The sequence below is a fragment of the Triturus cristatus genome, chromosome 1_2 (genome assembly GCF_964204655.1).
Source record: "Triturus cristatus chromosome 1_2, aTriCri1.1, whole genome shotgun sequence".
Lineage (NCBI taxonomy): Eukaryota > Metazoa > Chordata > Amphibia > Caudata > Salamandridae > Triturus > Triturus cristatus.
Window position 1 is genome coordinate 282,017,066 of NC_140580.1, and position 20,699 is coordinate 282,037,764.

Sequence of the window (20,699 nt, forward strand, 5' to 3'; positions counted from 1 at the left end):
GTTTTGCACCACTTGGTGCTCTTGTTTTATTTGTTTAAATGTTTATACAGTTGTTATGTATCATCATTGTCCACAGTTTGCCACACTGTCACATCTCAACATGCCTGCAGGGACACAGTCCATCCCAACCGGTAGCCGCCATTAACTATGTCACTACATGGTGCGAATAATTAGCCTGAAAGTGTGGGGCTTAAACTCACCAACCAAGAGAGTAGCCCTACTGGCCCAGCACATGGATGCAGCAGAGCATGCCCTACTTCACATGAGACAGAAATATTATGCTGGGGGAATATGTCCGGGAAGTTGTTGGCCCACAGACTGCACACACAGGTGCACTCCGCCACATACATTGCTTAACAGACCAAGATCAGAAACTTAAAACACAAGATGAAGACATTGCAGCTGAATTTGGCCACTTCTACGCTAAGCTATATGGGGCGGACAAGCTGTCACCGAAGGACTGTTCTACCTACATAGGGCAGACTCCGCAGGCAACACAATCAGAGCACACTGCAGCACCACTAGAGGCCGACATAACCGAGCGGGAGGTCCGGGAAGCAATAGGGAGACTCAAGTTGGAGAAGGGACCAGGACAGGATGGATATATAACTGCCTTTTATAAGCAATATGCAGCACCGTTATCCCCTGTGCTGGTCCGGCTCTACAATTCCTTTAGCATCTCCGGGGCGCTTAGAGAGTACATACGCACCACGATTATAACAGTCCTGCCAAAACCAGGGACGGACCACACAACGTGTGCGTCCTACGGTCCTATATCACTCCTCAATGTAGATCCTAATATTTTTACAGGGATACTGGCACACACATTAGGACAATATATGCCATGACTGATCGACCCTGACTAATCAGGGTTTATACCTGGCCGTACATGTGGGGATAACACCAAGCGCCTCTTCCACCTGCTAGATAAGACCCAACAAGCCCAGACACCGACATTATTCCTGTCAATAGATGCCGAAAAGACATTCAACTGGGTACACTGGCCATTCCTGCGGAGGGTGCTGGAGACTTTTGGTCTGGGTCCTCGCTTTCGACAATGGATTTTGGCTGGTTATGTGAACCCAAGAGCGCTGGTCCGAGTCAATAACTCCCTATCCCCTGCCATCTCCATTTTTAGAGGGACGCGGCAGGGATGTCCACTTTCACCCCTCCTGTTTGCGCTCTACATGAAGCCACTAGAGGAACGTATTTGATGGCACCCTCTCATTGAAGGAGTATGGATGGGGGGCCAATCCCACAAGATAGCCTTATACGCAGATGACGTGCTACTAGCCATTACCAAACCTTGACAGTCACTGCCTCCATTGCAAGAGGAACTCACAAATTTGGTGAGCTCTCTGGCTTCAAAGTATATAATGCTAAGTCCCAAGCACTAAACATCACCATTCCACCAGATGAACAAGCACGCCTGGCAACGGATTTTCCTTTCACATGGGCCACAGGGGGAATCCCATACTTGGGTATACACATACTACTCACTATAGACAGATCGGTGTCAGACAACTACTTCGAACTATTGAGCACCAAGTAATCTCTCATCCAGTCCTGGCACGGGGGCCCCATTTCCTGGCTAGGCCGTATAGCAGAAGTAAAGATGTCTCTCCTGCCAAAGTTCTATACCTTATGCAACCACCCGCCTCCATGTTAAAAAACTATACTCCACCATAGAGTCCTTCATCTGGGGCTGTAAACGTGCCAGAATGGCCAAGGACCGAACATATCTCCCAGTGGCCAAAGGAGGACAGGTCATACCCCATCTAACATGATACTACCAGGCTGCCCAATTGCGCTTCATGGTGGAGAGCCAACACCCACTTACTGAGAAGCACTGGTGTTTTCTAGATCAGGCAGTAGCATATATTTCCCCGGTGGTCAGGGCCACAATAGGAGTTTGGGTCAGGACCTGCTTCCTCAAACAGCTCTCCACCCCAATCTCCTCTCTTACCCAAATTATGGGAAACCCAGACTTCCAGCAGGCAATGCATGAACGAACCTACTCACGTTGGCAAGAGGCAAGCGCATTGGAGATCTGTTCGATGTGCAGGGCCTGCTGTACTTCCAGAGGGTGCAACAAGACTTTGGGCTTCCGGACTCGGAACACTGGAGCTACATTGCAATACGACACTGGGTAACACTACCATCAATATGGCTCCATGCGAGCAGGCAATTGACTGTTTGAGCGCTGTCTTCTGTCCAGACGCGACGACTGTCACTTACTGTTAGACAAATACACATTCCTAAACACCATAGCTAACCCCTTGCTCACACCCGCCAGGAAAAGATGGGAGGCAGAATGTGAATGCCAATTCACGGACAGAGAGTGGAATGACATTTTACATCGCACCCGCACATCTGCCAGTAGTGCCTCTGGTAAGGAAACACTGCTGAAGTTAGTCAACTATTGGTATTATACCCCAGCCCGCATGGCACAGTGGCAGAGAGGGAAAGATGACACATGCTAGCGCCACTGCACTTATTCAGGTAAACTCTCCCACCTGCTGTGGTACTTTCCCAAGCTACACCGTTATTGGACGGACGTCCTGGCGGATGTTGACCAGATGTTTAACACCGAAATACCCCGCGTCCCCAGCTATATTCTGCCGGGATTGCCCAATGTTCAAACATAGCCACTGCATTCTTCCAGGGGAAAGGCCATCACCCAGGCACTATGCACAGCGAAACAAGTCCTGCTATCAAAATGGGGCACAGACACTGCCTCAGCGTACACAGACGGGCTGCACAAGCTCTGGGACTTATTGGGGATGGATAAGTTAATGGCAGTTATAAACCTTACTTTACCAAAATTCGAGAAAACGTGGGGATCGTGCATAAAACATTTATCCAACGCATACTGTGAACTCACATTCCCAGTATATCTACGAATACTGCGACTCACGTCGACCACCCAGGCTGACAATCAAGGCATTAATAAGGATGGGTGATGATAAATCTAACAGAATTATAATGAAGGAACATGAAGTGTTTTGTTTTTTCTCCCTATGTTGGACCCCCTCCCTATGCACTTCCCGGTTTGCCTTCCCGTCCTTCATTCACCTCTCCGGAATTGGATGTAGACGAAGGATGCTGTGACTTAAAATCAATAAAAGGATACAACACTAAGAAAGATGAGCTGTCACATTTTCAAATAGAACAGATTGAGAGAGTATTTGACTTTGTTTGATAATAATGTATGCGCTTAAGCCTCCCCCGTCATCCCATCAAGCAGAATATGACCCCAAAATTCTGCTTGCTTAGCCAACTAGCTTTTGCTTCAAAATTTCAGGTATTTCTTCTTAAGGATTTCAACTATATCTGTTTTAGGTAATTGAGAACAACAACAGGCAATATTGAAAACCATTTTACAAATACAATTTGTAATAACTAATTCATTAAATTAAATCTAAAGCAGTATAACTTAAGGGAGTACTGCATTTTCCCAAAATTAGTCCAACTATTTTTGACCAACAAAGTCACATCTCTCATATGTCACTAATGGTTGTATTTTTTTTTAGGTCTCGCCTGACCCAGCGCATGCGCTGGTCTGGCGAGACTTATTGAGAGGGCTCCAAAAAGTGCTACCAGGCCAGCCTAGAGCCACAGTGCATGTGCGCGGGCGCGCGCGCCGCGCTTTACCGCAATTAGTTTCACTTTCGCGGCCGCTTTGATGTTTGATCGTGATCCCGATCGCGATCACTTTAACTTTCGCGGCCGCTTTGCATAGCCAATAGGTCTCGCTTTTGGGACCTTATAAGTATTTAGTTATGTAACTGTTGCATGGCTAAACACTTATAAGGTCCCAAAGGCGAGACCTATTGGCTATGCCAATGCTTGTTTATAATTCTTGCCATAAATGCATTAAATTAAATGTGTTTTCAGTGTGGAAAATAAATCTGTCCCTCACTCTAAAGATGCCATGCTACTATGATCCCTGGTTGGTTCTCAATAGTAATTGCTAAAACACATATTAATGTCCCCGTTTTGAGCCTTCTAATGTTAGTAGATTTATGCACTTACCACGTTGCCTAGAGCAATAATACTGGCTTTTCTCCAGTTGTTGCAAAAATGATCAGTGCTGTCGGTTTCCATTCTGAAAACAAGATAAAGCTGGTCAGAAGAATTCTAACATAGGAAAATATGCACAATAAAATCAATCTTCAGTAATGGGTGAACAAAAAGAAAACCACACCATTTGAATTCTTCATATTTGTTGGATTTCTTCCTTTCTATTTCAAATTTTTTTCCAAATAGATCCATAAAACTCCCTACCCTTCAGCGTACCTAGAAAAGACTACTGATGTGCACGGCGGGATTCAGCAATCACGTGACAGATTTCCCTTCGTTAGTGATGGATGCTCCTCCAATCACCGAGTGTCTGATAAGCAATAAACTGAAAACGCAAGTCTTTAGTCAGTTCCGACAGCAGACGCTACCCTGATGGTGCTTTACTGGCATGACAGTATAAACAAGCATTGAAAATGCAATAGGTCTCGCCTTTGATTAAGTTAAAGCCATTTGCTTTGCTAATGGTTTTGTATAGCAAAGCAAATGGCTTTAACTCAATAAAAGGCGAGACCTATTGCATTTTTAATGAAACTAAGGAGCAGCAACATTGTCGTGGTGTCACCAGGGCTTTAAGTGGAACCTTCTTCAATATTATGTACAAGCCATAGTTGCTGCTTATTTATCTTATGCAACTAACAACCATTGACAAAGCCAATAGTCCTGACTCGTTGTAGGTATGATGTTACTTGTTGTAGCATATATCTAGATGCAATGACAGAAACAGCAAAATACAAGTCGGGCGGCACACTATGCTAAGCACAGATTTCTACCTTACGTGTTTAGGCCACGCCCTTAATTACATTGGCCACGCCCCCTTGAGAGACCCTCCAGTTTTTCATCCCACTTAAAGCCCTGCCTATATCCTCTGTTATTTCTATCCCTTGACCACCCTCCCCTGGCCCAGTGTTCTCTCTGTCCTCGGTTACCTCTAACCCTTGACTATCTTCCTCTGTCCCACACTATCGGTTCTCTCCCATCCAATGTTTCCTTTGTTGCCTCTATCCCTTCTGTCACTGTGTTCCTCTCTTTCTTCTCGTTTTGATATTCCGCCTCACTCTTTTACTTTAACTTCCTCTGTTACTTTAACTAACACTGCCTTCTAGTGCAGATGTTCACTCCTCAGCCATTTCACTGCTCCTGTCGCCCCTCTACATTTGTCACTGTTCTTCTGTAGTTCTTCTCATTCTGTCATCAGCATGACTCCAGTGTTCGCATCACATATGCCCCCGCCCCCTTTTCCAGAAGAACCTGAAGCGCGTTATTCTGCGGTGCCCTCTGTGCTGCGTGGTGCTCTGTGTGCAGGGAGATGCACCCCTGCGTTCCTCTTGGTCTCTCCAAAGGTGCAGGTGCCGCTCTTCGCCGGGTGCTTTCTGGGCAGTGTGGCGCTGCCAAATGTAAAGAGATGGCAAGTGCTCAGGCCGCAGGCCGCCCCTCACATCTCTCCGTCTACTCCATGAGTGCCTGGTGCCGCGCACCATGCAGCACTAGAGTGCAATGTGGTGGTGTCTGTGCAGTGAGGTGCTCTATGCCTGGGGGAGGGGCAAGAGATGTGCTGGTCAGGGCCCCTCACTGCTCTTCGCCTTTTCCAGAAGTACCTGTTGCCACTCATAAAGGGGCTGGGGGGTGGCCGGATATAACGCATGGTGCTGTTTGTGGAGTGAGGAATTGTGTGCCAGTGGTGCCACTTATCATGGGGTGTTCTGTGTGCAGTAAGTGTGCTGCTTTGTGTGCACAGAGGTGCTGAGCGCACGGGGAGGGTGATGGGAGGGGGGGTTCACACCTCTCGGCACCCCTCACTCTCTCACTCTCTTCCAGAAGTACCGCGTGCCGCTCATCAAGGGGAGCTGCGCAGACCGGGAGCAGCTGCAGCGGATCGAGTCCGGTATCGAGGCGATGGCTGTCAGCGTGACACAGTCAGGTAGAGATTAACGACTATCACCTCACCACCCCATCCCCCCGGCCCGTCTCTCTCTAATGCGGTGACTTCATTTATCTCTGCACAGAATCTGTTCACATTTGCAAATGAAGATGCCGTTATTTCAGTTTAATTTGAAATTGCTTGTTTACTGTCGCTGCGGCCTCAATTAATTATGTTTTCAGGGAAAGGCTCCCAACCGCAGCATATTAATCAGGGGTCTGCGATGACAGACTCGCAAAGCCGGAAAGCTCACTTCTCATTTCTGTCGAGATGAGGTTTCCGGCGTTGCCGTTTTCGTCGTGTTTTCGCATTTCTGCCACCGAGGGGGTCAAGAGGCCCACTTCACTCTTTTACTTTAACTTCCTCTGTTACAGGCATCTGCTGTTTATTTTTGCATCGCGCTTTCAAAAGTGAACGCGAGATGCAAAAATAAACATGCTGCGCCCTGTCTGCTTTTTTGTCCGGCCAAATCAAAGAGTCGGACTGGCGCGTGCATGGCGCGTACAAGGCAGCGTGACAAAGCATCTGATAAGAAACTTCGTCACGCCAGCCGTAATGCAGGCGAGCCAGTCTGGGTGGGCCGGTCAAAAAAGGGACAAGGAGGCACCCTGGAAAGCTTATTCCCAATGGCGGCGCACCATTTAACATAAACGGTGACGCAAGCCAATGGGAATAAGGGGCGGGTCTTAAAGTCCTTTAGAGAAACTACTCATATGCATAAAATCTCGCCGAGCGAGCTGCGCATGTGCGCAGCAACGCTAGTCGATACATAAAAAGAGGTAGTCGATACATAAAAAGAGGTCTTTAAACTGTGGGGCGTGCCGCGATTAGGTTCTATAGCTGTACTCCCAACAGAGCGCAAATGCGCCTGCAAGTATTCGTAAAAAAATACAAATTAAAGAAACTGATTCATAATCATTCTTCTTGTAGGCAAATAGAATAATTCCTAAGGGGCGTGGCTTTTGCTGGGCTTCTAATGACTATAAGTTGTGCTTCTTTACAGAAGGGAACCTGCTACTTCTGTTAAGGTGACTGGAAAATGTAAGTTGGGAAAGAAGGAAAACTGGTGAGAGTGCCCAAAGGAGGTTTATACTTTTTTATTTTGGGTGCTAAATAGAAAAGCTTTTAAAACTGAACGAAAGCACTTCTTTGTCTTAGAAACCAACCTTCAACCAAACATTAGATTAGAAAGTTTCTACTCCAGTATCAAAACAGTAAAAAGAACATGCATTGGCATAGCCAATAGGCCTCGCCTTTGGGACCTTATAAGTGCAGGGCTTCCGCCATATGAGTAACACTTGTGTCTCCAGTCAGTGTTTGGCTGAATATGACTGACACGCTCATATTACCAATGTGGCCTTAAAGCTCTGGAGGCGGGAATTTGGGAAAGAAGGGACTAGAAAAAAGATCGGAGTTGTTGCTGGGGACGCGGAGAATGGTGTCCAAGCTACGGGGTGTAAAGTATTCATGGACCGAGCACGAGATTCCTTTCTAGGCAGGACACTAATTTTATGGTAAATAGGTATGACTAAATACGGTAGTAAGCCCTATATACATCCAATTGGCATCAACAGGACCTACACATACTCAACCTACCCTTCCTGCCTGTTATCATTCATCTACCAAAAAAACAGCTACTTTGTCAACCGGAACCTCAAAATGCAGAGCTTCCGCCATATGAGTAGCACTTGTGTCTCCAGTCAGTGTTTGGCAGAATATGCATTGGCATAGCCAATAGGCCTCGCCTTTGGGACCTTACAAGTGCAGAGCTTCCGCCATATGAGTAACATTTGTGTCTCCAGTCAGTGTTTGGCAGAATATGACTGACAAGCTCATATTACCAATGTGGACTTGAGGCTCTGGAGGTGGGAATTTGGGATAGAAGGGACCAGAAAAAAGATTGGTGTTGTTGCTGGGGACGCGGAGAATGGTGTCCAAGCTAAGGGGTGTAAAGTATTCAGGGACCGAGCGTGAGATTCCTTTCTAGGCAGGACACTAATCTTATGGTAAATAGGTATGACCAAATACGGTAGTAAGCTCTATTTACATCCAATTTCAAAACAGTGCTAAACTGATGTTAACTAATATGATGCCAGTGGGTCACTTCCGTGGTTTATGTAACACTTCGCATTACCTGCAATGTAGGAGTGAGCAAGCGGTGGCATCACAGAGCACAATGGTCATTACCCTAACTCTCATTTAAAAACAAGCAAAAGCGAAAGCACGGCGCGTTGCGTGTAACCTGACCCACCAGGAATGCAGCTGCCACCCTGCGCGCCGCTGCTCGCTCCCGAGAGAAAAATGCTGTGGGAGTGACACATTGGAAAGGAGGTGGGACATGCACCCGCCTTTGGCCATTTGCGTCCTTTTTATTGAAAGACACACGCAAAGGACAATCCAATGTGTGGGAGGAGTCAGACCCACACAGAGAAGTTTGGAGTGCTCACAAGAAGCCTCCCACAGAGCAGCACATGCACCCTGCGCTAGGCTCAACCTAAAAATGAAGGTATCAGCAAGGCTTCTTTAACCTCTTCCGTGCTCATGACGAGCCCAGCTCGTCATGAGTCACAGTGGGGCTGTGCTCATGATGAGCTGGGCTCGTCATAACTGCCGCGGTCCGCCCACGCGCAATTGATTCCCCGCCTGTGGGCAAATTAATCAGTGGGCGGAGTCGTGACGAGCCCAGCTCGTCATGAGCACAGCTCCACTGTGATTCATGACGAGCTGGGCTCGTCACGAGCACCGCGGCGCCGCGCCCACCCCTCCCTGCACTGTGGGGGAATTACCCTCGCAGCAAAGGGGTTAATACAAGTATCTTGAAATGATGAAGTGACTCCAATATTAAAATCAACGCACAATCAATCTGCATCTACATTTCAGTAAATCTAAATGATTTATTGCCGTTATACTGTTCTAGTAGGAATGTTTTCACAACATACAATTAATTTACAATTCTTAAGACTAGCATTGTACTGACTACATATATGAAGATTTAATTTGGCTTTTGACAGTGACACAAATAGAAAATTAACCACCTTGCTTAGAACATCCTTATTTAGAAGATATTTTGCATTCTTGTTTTTTTTTTACTATCACAACACCTTCTAAACAAGTGAGTTCTATGAGAGAAGCAGTTTGACTAACTCATCAATTTCAATGACATCTAGATAGCTATCATAGTTCATATGCAGTTTCCCACATTTTGAAAATACCAGATACAAATTGATGTTTTGAAACTGATAATTTTCACCTCAGTTCGACAACTGGTTCATGCTTCTCTTTCGAAAATGTTATTTTTATTGAGAAAAATCTTACACAAATGATCATTTCACTGGCTTTGATATAAATACATTCATCGAACATGCATTCTATGTATTACCTTTTCTTACCCTTCCCTAGTTTTTTTTAGATTGTTCTAAACCACGAAAACTTCCTACTACCTCAAGTACCATCCCAAAGGCAACTTTATGTCTGGCTTCCCTCACACCCTCCAGTCTCAGAGAGTAAGTTTAAGGTTTCGCCTGCATATCGCTTGCGATGTGCTTGCAAAATCTCTTGTAAAAATAAAATAAAAACAGGCTGAGCGCACCCATTACTTACCTTTACTTACCATTGGTTGACCCCGTCACTCTCTTTTTCTTGCTTCTCACTGGGCACCCCAATTTTCTTCAGTTCTTCCGGTCTTCCTTGAAGCTTGGCCGAAGTACAATTTCCTGCCTGAGGTCAGTGTCCTTCCACTGGCCGCTCACTGCACAGGTACCTTTTATTTTTTATTTTTACACCAGAACTCCCTAAGTGTGCATATGTTTGGAGGACCTCTCTGTTCCTTCCAAGAAATCTGATACTGCAGCTTAAAGTCTTGGCAGGGTGGCACATGTTATAAAGTGCCCACCATCTGACATCTATGAGAAAAGGTCCTCATAACTCAAGCCCTAGGATACCTTTGCACCTTAACTTATATAATGCCCCCACCCCACTGTGCCGTGAGAGTAATGGGAGCTACCAATATCAACCTCCACTTTATTGAACTAAGTCTTTATACTTCACGAAGTCAGGTGTTAAATAAAGCTTCCAACAAAGGACCATCGGATCCTGTCTTTAACCAAAAGAAAATGATTTATCGTCGCAATAGAGCTCTGTCTTTTTAAAAGCTTGTGTTTCCTAAGTGAAGATTCTATGAAAAATGCATGCACAAGGGGCTCCACAACCTTGCGGTGGGGTTGTTGCTTGAGTCCAAAAATGCTGTACAAGTAGCATTTCCAACTTGATTGGCAAAAATACGTAAGTGGAAAATGTAAAATATTAAAGAGCCAATCCGTTAAGTATCCTTTTTAAACCCCTCTCATGTCTGTTGCCCTTGAGAAGTTTTTCTCGGTTCCATTCATTGAGAGAACTTTTAAAAAGGTACATCCCTTGTTTCAATAGCTAGTGTCCATACTCGAGCGGTTATTTTATGAAGGCACTATTCGGAGCGGGATGCGGACTATAGTATGTTTTACATGGTCTTAATTACATTCGTACATTCTCGAAACCATAGACACACCAATTCCAGTTAGTATATACCCACTCACTGATCTATACACACATCCACTCACCCATACAGTCACTCATACACGCATTCACTCATCAATATAGCCACTGATATATGCACTCATAAACCTATACAGATACTCACACACCGCCACTTACCCCAGAGTTACTGACACCTACTCAGTCACTGAAAGAATCAATAACACTGTCATTTACTCATTATAAAGTTATACACACACCACCAATCATTAACCCAAATAGACACTCATGTAGCTACTCACCAACCCATGCTGCTACTTACACACCAACTAACAGACTGATACATTTACACAGGTTAGTCACTCACCCATGCATTCAGTAAGACACGTTTAATCACTCACTTATACAGTCAGTCACACACCTACTAAATCAGCCATTCAGTCACTCATACACCCACTCATTCTTCAAAACACCCTGGTGTATAAATATATAAAACATACTTATCTTTTTCAGAAACACACCGTCACTGGATTATGTCATCAGCGATCTCATCAGTGATGTCACTGACCATGTCATGAGTGATGTAATATGTGACGTCAGCAGCAGTGCATTGCGGGGGCACGAGTTATAGTTAGCTCAACTAATTATAACGGCTGAATTTCTCTGGTTTTGTACGAGTGAAATGTCCAACTAACTATAATGTCCCTGAAACCTGTGTTTTTTTCAGTGAATTTCCAAGGTTTTTTAAATGCTAATTTCTAACTATAACGTCCCCGATACCTATGGTCTTTTCAGTGAATTTCTAAGGTTTTTTAAATGCTAATTTCTAACTACAACGTAGTAGTCACGTTTGCAGAGTGGTACAGAAAGGGGCCTGGGCCTCTGACCAGCACTCAGGAATTCCACAGCGTAGGACTTACAGGAGGTACCAGGAGGGCTACTTGGCAGCCAAAGTCCCTCAGGAGTAAAGTGGACTTCATCCCCCAACCAGTGCCAGGAGACACGTTTGCAGAGGGGTGGAGAAAGGTGAGCATGGCCTCCGAAGACCTCTTAGCAATTCCCTGTGTGGGACTTACTGGGGATAACAGGAGGGGTAGTTAGCCCCCAAGGTCAAATTCGGGGGCCAATTTACCCCTCCTATTACCTTTAGTAAGTCCCACACAGCAGTATTGCTAAGTTGTCATAGCAGGCCATGCCCCCTTTCCCCACCACTCTGCATACGCACTCCCTGGTGTACTCTTGGATGAGGATTAAAGTCCCCTTCACTGCTGGGGGTCCTTAGGGGCCAACTAGCCTACCCGATACCTCCAGTATGCCCCAGATAGTGGGATTGCTGACAGGTGGACACAGGCCACGCCCCCTTTCTCCACCACTCTGCAAACGCACCTCCTGGTGCATTCTTGGTTAGGGGATTAAGCCCCCTTGAATCCTGAGGGTCCCTGTGGGCCAACTAGCCCACCAGGTACCTCCAGTAAGCCCCACACAGCTGGAATGCTGAGAGTGGTCCACAGCCACGCCCCCTTTTTACACCACTGTGCAAACGCGCCTCCTGGAGCACAAGGGATGAAGTCCACTTTAGTAAACGTGTAAATGCCAGCATTTGTAAAGCGCACAGCTACCTCTGGAGAAGTGCCCAGCGCTGGGGGCCATCGGGAAGATTAAGCAAGCTATTGCCCAGAGTCACATGGTGCTGAGCTAACCTGCCGCCGGAGCCGGGGATCGAACCGTGAACCCTGTGGTCCAGAGTCAGGCACCCTGGCCGCTGCGCCACGCCTCTTCCACAGTCCTGAGGTTCTTAGGACACAAGAGGACCCCTTCGCCCCACCAGCAATGCGCCAAGAGGCGCGATTGCAGTGTTGTAAAAAGGGGCGTGGCCTCGGACCACCTCTCAGCAATCCCACTGTGTGGGACTTACTGGAGGTACCTAATTGGCTAGTTGGCCCCTAAGTACCCTTAGCATTCAAGTAGACTTAATCATCCAACCCAGAACGCCCCAGGAGGCGCGTTTGCAGAGCGGTGCAGGGAGGGGTGGGTAGTCCGGCGAGATGCCAGCTTTTCTTTTCTTTTGATATTTTAGAAGGGGGGCTGTGCGGCCCCCCTGCTCTTACTATTTTTGGGGCCCTGGGGTCCCCATCCCCCAGGGCCTGAGACTCTTTTTTAACTTTGTAAAAAAAAAATGGGAAAGGGGCCCCGGGGATCCCATCCCCCAGGGCATTGCCTCTTTTTTAATTATTTTTTTTATTAATGTTATGGGAGGAGGGCCACTGGCCCCTCTTCCCTGGCCCACTTATGGCCCCAGGGACCCCATCCCCCGGGGCCTGGCCTCTTTGTTGGGGACTGCGGGGGGAGCCCCAATGCCCCCACGGTCCCAACCGGCTCCCCGTCTAATCGGGAGAGACATTGCTTTTGGACAAGGGGAGTTGCTGACATGCAGCTCCCCTTGTCCAAAAGCAATCTGCTTTGCTTCGTAGAAGTGAGAGCAGGTTTCCAGCTCTCGCTTCCACAAAGCAAAGCAGTGTTTCCTATGGCAGGGTGGGAGCTGTGCTCTTGCCCTGTCATAGCAAACTGCAATGTCCCATGGGTAGGCACCCCGGGACATTGCTGGAGCCGGCCCTGGGGTGTGGTGGTCCCCAGGGCCATAGAGGGCTCCTGGAGGGGGACTGCACGGCCCCCCTCCCAGCAAGTATGTAGCCCCGTGGGAGTGGTTGTCCCTGGGGCAGTGTGGGGGGGCAGGAGCCCCCCCCCACACATTTTATTAAAAGCCCCGGGGAGGTGGCAGTGCCCGGGGCTGTGGGGAGGCCGCGTGCCCCAGCACATAAATTATAAAGCCCCGGTCCCCCGCTACACACATTAGGATTGCCCCCGGGACCTGACCCACCAGGGGGCTTTAAAAAAACGAAGCACGGAAGACCGCGCTTCGTTTTTTAAATTTTTTCAAATTCTTTAAAAAAACAAATTTGGGGGTCCCTGTGGGACCCCCTGACCAGGCCTAGGGAGTCAGGGTGTTTTTACACTGCCCCCTTCTCTTTTTATTTTTTTTAATAGTTTTTTTCACCTTCTTTCTTCTGACTGTACCGAGTCACAAGCTGGCTGGCAACACTTCCTGGTTTGAAGTGTTGGCAGCCAATCAGAAACAAGCTCGTGATCGGGAGGGTTCAGCCAATCAGTTCTCACAATTCTCAAATATCGATATCTGTAAATCTTTAAATAACTCAAAACCCACTGAACGAATTTACACCATTTAAAAACAAGCATTGGCATAGCCAATAGGCCTCGCTTTTGGGACCTTATAAGTATTTGGTTATGGAGCACAATATCCTTGGTGCAACAACAACTGTTGCATGGATAAACACTTATAAGTTCCCAAAGGCGAGACCTATTGGCTATGCCAATGCTTGTTTTCCTTTGCCAGATGATTTCATCTTTCTAAAGGTGTTTGACGGATTAGGCGATAAGCCGCTGCCCGTCATTTATCAGAGCTGGAGTGAACACGCACCATGGGGGGCAGGATCTCACTGGAAAGGTGGGAACGGGTTTTCGCCAATGACCATTTACGTGTTGTATGACGGCAGAAACACTAGGTGTATACGGCCCAACATGAGAATATTGCAACAGCTATGCACCAATGCATTTGAAACAAACGCATTTAGATGTCTCTGGACCAATGTAACTGTCAGGTCGCATTTACACGTACATCATGACAGATGGCTCGCACACATATACAGCTGAGTAGCTCTCAGAGATACATTGGGGTTTTCTGGTCACGCTCAGGCACACAAGATCACATACATTAAGACAGATGGCTTACACACATACAGTTGGCACAGTTAGGTCACACATCCTGGGGCTGCTGGATCAAACACGTTCATTGAGCAGCCTGGTCAAAAACAAGAGGGCCAGCAGGGTGGCAAACTCGCATTTGCACAGCTATGGTCAATACATTGTAAGAATACGAACTTTGTGATAGGGGGTGCAGGTTAACACAGAATCGCATGAAATGCACACACAACGTCTACAGAGTGAAAGGCACGCCGTCAGACAATTACAAATGTGCACAGAAGGTACCAGGGCAAAGGATCCCACGCGCACACACTTTTTGTACGTGTACACCCTGCAAGCTGAGCTCTAAAGGACACACTGTGTGCAAGCTGAGCTCTGGAGCTCGCAATAAGACATTCTCTTGGCTCGATCGGGAGCTGAGCTTGCACGGTCTACACAGACAGAGCTTTTTCTTACCTGGCTACTGCTAAAAAAAAAACACCTCTTTGCTGATACGTTATGGGCAACTTTTCCAGCCTGCCATGGAAGTCGCCATCTTCAACCGGAAGTGAGCTATGCCAAATGCCAGAACAGACAGCTCGAGCAACGAGAACGTGGCGTGCGAGACGTGCCTGGGGACTGGAGGCGGAGCGCTTGAGGGCTGGACTGAGTGTTGCTTCGAGGATCGATTCACTCGTTGTCGTTGAGGTCCTAGGCTAGAATTGCCTATTGCAGAAGCAGCTTGAGCAAGGTTGTGTTGGGTGCAATTCGTTTTACACTATTGTTTTTTTAGTTTTGGCATGAGGGCATTTTGATTCGAATAAAGGGCTACAGTTAATAAAGTTCATTAAACGGGCGAAAGTATTAAAGTTCCAAATCTGCCTATGTAGGACGGAGCTGCGCTGAAAAAAAAAAATTGCCTCACGGAGATCATCAAAGCGGCCGTGCGGCCTCGGAAGTGAAAGTGATCGCGATCAAACATCAAAGCAGCCGTGCGGCCGCGAAAGTGATCACGATCAAGCGCTGCGCGCGCCCGCGCACATGCACTGTAGCTCTAGGCTGGCCACGGTAGCACTTTTTTGAGCCCTCACAAAAAGTCTTGCCAGACCAGCGCATGCGCTGGGTCAGGCGAGACCTAAAAAGCATGCTTTCTGGTCCAAAAGCTACCTTTTTGCCAAATTTGGTGTAATTCCATTCAGCAGTTCAGGCTGTAGCAGTATCTAAAGTTTCCTATGGAAATTAACATGGAGAAAACACGTTTTGGGACAACCCTTTTTTCACGGCCCCCATCAGCTGACCTGAGCGGGTCAAAAGTTTTGAAAATTTTGTGAAGATTTGTCAAACGGCGCCAAAGTGTTTGGCAAATCAAAAAAAATGCTTTTCCTATGGAAACTATGACCTAACTATAACTACCTACTGGCTCACTCTCCGATCCTTATGATGCACTCCATCGCAAAGCTCGGTTCTGGTGTCTCGGCTCTCGCAAAGAACTTTCTTCACCAGCTCCTTACTATTTGATTCAAAACAAGCATTGCCAAAGAAAATAGGTTTCGCCTATGAAAAATCTATTGGGTTTGTCAGTGTGTTTTAAATGTTGCACAGCAGTTGAGCTGCTGTGGAATATGGCTTAAAGTAAAAAAAAAAAAAAAGGTACAACACGGTCAATGCTGGCTGCGTCATAGTGTTTTTTTCACTTTAAGCCATGTTGCACACATGAATGTCATTTCGGGATCGCCAGGGATTGCAGTTGCGACCTTGGCCCTTGCTACCGCTAGCACTTCCTTTGTGGCCTTTGGCCTCAGAGGCTGCAAAGGAAGCACCAGGAATCGAGGAACAGGCAGTTTCTTTCCTCTCTCTTTTTACAAGCAATTTCTGATGGCAGCTGGGCACAGAGCAAAATTGAAACATTTGAATGTTTCAACTTGTCCGAACAGCTAAGTAGTTGCTTAGCAACACCTTTTGAGGCTGCCAGCCTCCACCAAGCACGGGTCTGCTTGGCCTGCAAGGGTTGTGGATTTTGGTGTGCTACTACACTGGCCTGTCCTACTTCCCAGTGTAGCTGGACCCCAAGCATTTTTGCAACCTGCCAGGAATCACAGCATGGCAGACCCAGTAAGTGGTTTCATTTTACTTTTTTAAAAACATTGTTTCATATTTGCAAACCAATGTGTGAGTACAGCATTTCATATCTGCCAAGCTGCTAGCTAATCCAGACTGGGAACCCAAAGCAACCCTGGCAAAGATTGTCAAACCAGCCCCCGTACGGTGCATAGCAAGCGATCCTGCCCACTATAAGGTGAATTCGAGGGGTTCTCCCAAGATAATTTGGGAACAAATGGCAAAAATTGTGCATTGTACAGCACATTTTTCAGTATACAATTGTGTTAGCTTTTAAAACGTAGTCAATGATGACCTTGCAGTGCACCAAGATAAAACAATCTTTTTGGGGCTCTCCAATGATTACCTCACTATCACCTCCCAACAGTGCCTCTCATCTAACCATAGCCTCTCTTTCACAAGTATTTCATTTGTATTATAGCACCTCGAATTCCACTGTAGGATGTTGCAGCACTTTGTATCAAACATACAGAGACAAAGAATCATATGAGTGTAAATGAGTGTAAAGAAAATTTTACATAACACAAAGGGGACTACAAGGAGTAGGATTCACATGTCATCCAAACTGGTAGGAGTGCTGGGTCATCAAGAAGCAGTAACACCGTGGTTAGGGTTGGCTTTACTAATACACATTTATTTCTACTCAGACACACCATTTATAGCAACATTAGGATAATGATAGACTGTGCATGCAGCTTGCATGCAACTCTTTGATGTCATTTCATAGCTCACTGTGCTAGATGACGATTGTAACTTACGAACTGCACAGGGAGATCTGTGACAAAAGCAGTAAGCCACTGACACTGAGCTATGCAAATAAAATACTGTTCTGTGAAATGCACTGTACTTGTCCCCCCCCCCGCCCCCCCCCCCTCCCCACCCCCAGGAATCGAGTTTTTGAATACAGGAATCAGTAGGCGGGAGACTAGCCCTGAAATCAGTAGTCTACCGCCTGGATCGGGATGGTTGGCATGAATGCAGAACTCTCTCCAGCAGGTACATTAATCCCTAGAGTTATCTTGACGCTTTTATTGTTGCCTGAAAACTGCTAAATATTCAAGGAACTCTGCATCCGGTGCTTTTTAAAACTGCTGCTTGCCCCCAGTAACAAAACTGGCCCCTCACCCTTCCAGGATACCAGGGAAATGCCTGGTACGACCAGTCTGGCCTTGCTGCCAAGTGATCTTCCAGAATGATTGTGAATTTGTGTGACATTTCAATAACTTATTTATGACCCTTTAGCCCTAACTTGGGTCACTAACTCTGAAACAGTAAATTCCAGTATCCTGCAATTCGGAGTTAAATCTCTTTGAAATAGAGAATAATTGTGGGCACCCGGAATTACAAGGCAGAATTCTGCACAATATTTACTATTCAGAGAGGTGTTACACACACATTTAAAACCTGTTCTGAACAGCTGGAAAAATATGTACAGGGGCTTCAGTGTGGGGCGATAAGGTGATGGAAAGGGTGGGAGGGGAAAAGGAAGAAGTTGGCTTGTTGAAGACCAGTGCAAGCTTCCTCCACACTTTGCTTGATAGTGAGGCTGGGAAATAGGTCCAGACTGCAATGCAGTCCTTTCCTACTGCAATTTTACCAGCAGGATTTTTCATCTGGTAAAGTACTGTCTGATGTCGCAGCACGTGGTAAATCCAGGTGTAGGAACAACAGCCTATTCATGATTGAGTGAATTCCACACAGAAAGTCTGCTCCACTCAACTCATAATCAGGGCCTTTTAGTGGCAATTAATCAGTCAGGTGTGATAGGTTTTGAGGAGGCTCTAAAAACCTTTCTTTTCTTTTTATACTGTGACAGCTTCATACATTGAAAAGCTGTTAAGGATTTTTTCTTTTTTTTTTTAAATGAAGGGGGAAGAAAAACAGAACCTCACAAGGGCTAACGATTGGAGAACACCCCCTAGGAGGTGGATTGCCGGTATGAATGCTGATGGCAACCACCTGTCACCCCAGGCTCAGAATGAAACACTAGTCAGGTGAAGACTGGCCCGAGCCCTGATGAAATTGCCGCAAGGTATTGAACAATGAAACATGTTGGCCTTCCCTAATTGTAGTGGTCTGCAACAGTGTGTTTTCTGTTTTTTAACTTGTGTGCTCACGGCATCCAATAAAGTCGGCGTTTTTGCGAGCAAGTCCCAACTCATTTTTGCTTGGAGAAGTGAGTTTACCTTTTCTCTCACTGCGGGATTTTAGAGGCATAGTACACAACAAGCACTTGTTGTGCATCCTTTCATTCATCACTATTTTTTCCTTCTTTCCTTTTCCTTTTTCTACACCTCCTAAAACGTATATTTGACACTTGTTTCATTTCTTCACGGTCTTGAAAGTCACCAATGATGAAAAACGTGAGCAAACTGGTGAATACCTACCAGCAGCTCCCTTGGTGATGCTTACGTGAGGTACTTTCAGACCTTTCACACATTTTTTCTTGTATACACTAACGTGTAGGGGTGCAAGTGGGGTGGATTGACAAACATTTAAATTTGGAAACCAAGGTCCGGCTGCTAGTGGCATTCTTCAGAAGCCACCTTTTGGGTGGAGATTTTACTACCCTGCCCTTAGGACCCTTGGATAGATTACGTGTCCGTGTATAATCAGGTCTTTTTTTTATATATTTCTCATGTAAAGCACTCTGATACCTTCGGGACAAGTTTGCGTTATATAAAACTTCGGGGAAAAGGGGTTGGGGTGGATAGGGGTATTGGGTGGTAACAGTGTGTTTAGGGCTTAGGGGTAGGTAGGGGTATAGAGTGGTGAGGGTGTTTTTAGGGTTTAGGGCTGGATAGGGGTACAGGGTGGTGAGGGTGTTTTTAGGGTTAAAGGGTGGGTAAGGGTATGGGATGGTAACCAAAAAAATGGGGGGGGGGGCTTTCCGGTAATTAAAAATGTATATGTATATATGTGTGTGTGTGTATATATATATACACACACACACACACACACTTTTTTGGGGATAATTCTATCTTTCTTTATGAGCGTGCAAGAATGTTGATTAATATGCTGACCTTTTGTTTGGAAAACAATTTCTTTCTCTTTGAGGATCAATGGTATAGGCAGGTGGTTGGAACAGCGATGGGAAGCTGCTTCGTGCCGAGCTATGCCTGTATTTTCATGGGATGGTGGGAAGAACAATGTGTGTGGTCAGAGAAGAATGAGGAATTTACCAAGCATACCCTGTTTTGGACCAAGGTGATTGATGCCATTTTTATGTTATGGAGTGGTTCAAAAAATGAGCTAGAGAGATTCTTTGCATTAATAGCTGACAATGAGATCAATTTGAGTTTTTCGCATAGGAGTGTTCAGAGGGAAATTCATTTCCTGGGTGTGAGTGTCAAAATAGACAATAATGTGATCCAGATGAGGTTACATAGAAAGAAGACCTCAGGTAACAGCATCCTACATGCAACTAGCCATCACACCAAGAAATTTAAGTGGAGCATTCCCTATGGGGGACTCATTAGAGAAAAACACATGCAGTACACAACAGGCATATGATGATGAAAAAACCCAGAATCTTTATAAGGTTCAAACAAAGAGGTTATCCACCTCATGTCCTCAAGACTGCAGAAGCTAGGGTGATGAGCCTACAGAGACCGAGTTTGCTGATGGTTAGACAGAAGAGTGTTGACAATAATAACCAATTAAGAATGATTACGACATTTAACACAGAAACACACTCGGTCAGGAGGACCCTCAATAAACATTGGCATTTGATCAAGGCAGATCAAGTTATAGGGGCACATGTTAGCTCGCACCCTTTAGTGACATATTGCAAAGCCAGATCATTAGCGGACATGCTTGTGAGAAGCTACCTGAGTACAGATGCGAAGGAAGGGTGGTTGAAAAAACAGAAAGGTTTCTACAAATGAGGGAAATGCAAAGCCTGTAGTAAAAATTGAAAAAAATTCCACTTACCTACGGAAAAGACAGGAGAGATCAAAAAGTTCATGAACTGCAATAGTGATTATTGTGTCTATATTATTGTCTGCCCTTGTAATCTCCTATATGTAGGAAGCACAATTTTTCCAATCAAAAAGAGAATTTTTGAACATCAAAGAGCTATTAGGAATGGTGATCTAAGTTACTCTACTGCCAGACATTAGTTGAAGCACCATAAGAAGGATTTTAATATTTTTTATTTTTTTGGTATTGACAGGATCGCCCGACTGTTAGGGGGAGACAGAGAGAGACAACTGAGAATTTTGGTGTCCAAGTACATTCTCCTTCTCAGCAGCAAGTCCCCTTTTGGTCTTACTGAAGACGAGGAACTCTGCGTCCACATTGGATGAGTACC

The 20,699-nt window shown here is 46.0% G+C and overlaps 1 protein-coding gene across 6 annotated transcripts in view; it reads right to left on the reverse strand.

The window, feature by feature from the left end:
- The window catches only part of MARCHF8 (membrane associated ring-CH-type finger 8), a 697,693-nt gene that overhangs the window by 537,931 nt on the left and 139,063 nt on the right, over nt 1–20,699 (reverse strand). For 4 of the 6 annotated variants that reach the window (XM_085603748.1, XM_085603747.1, XM_085603729.1 and 1 more), the window contains exon 2: nt 4,036–4,108. The exons of the other annotated variants lie outside the window; for them this stretch is intronic. The gene's annotated coding sequence lies outside the window, so the exon portion shown is untranslated. The remainder of the gene's footprint in view (nt 1–4,035; nt 4,109–20,699) is intronic. 6 annotated transcript variants of the gene reach the window in all.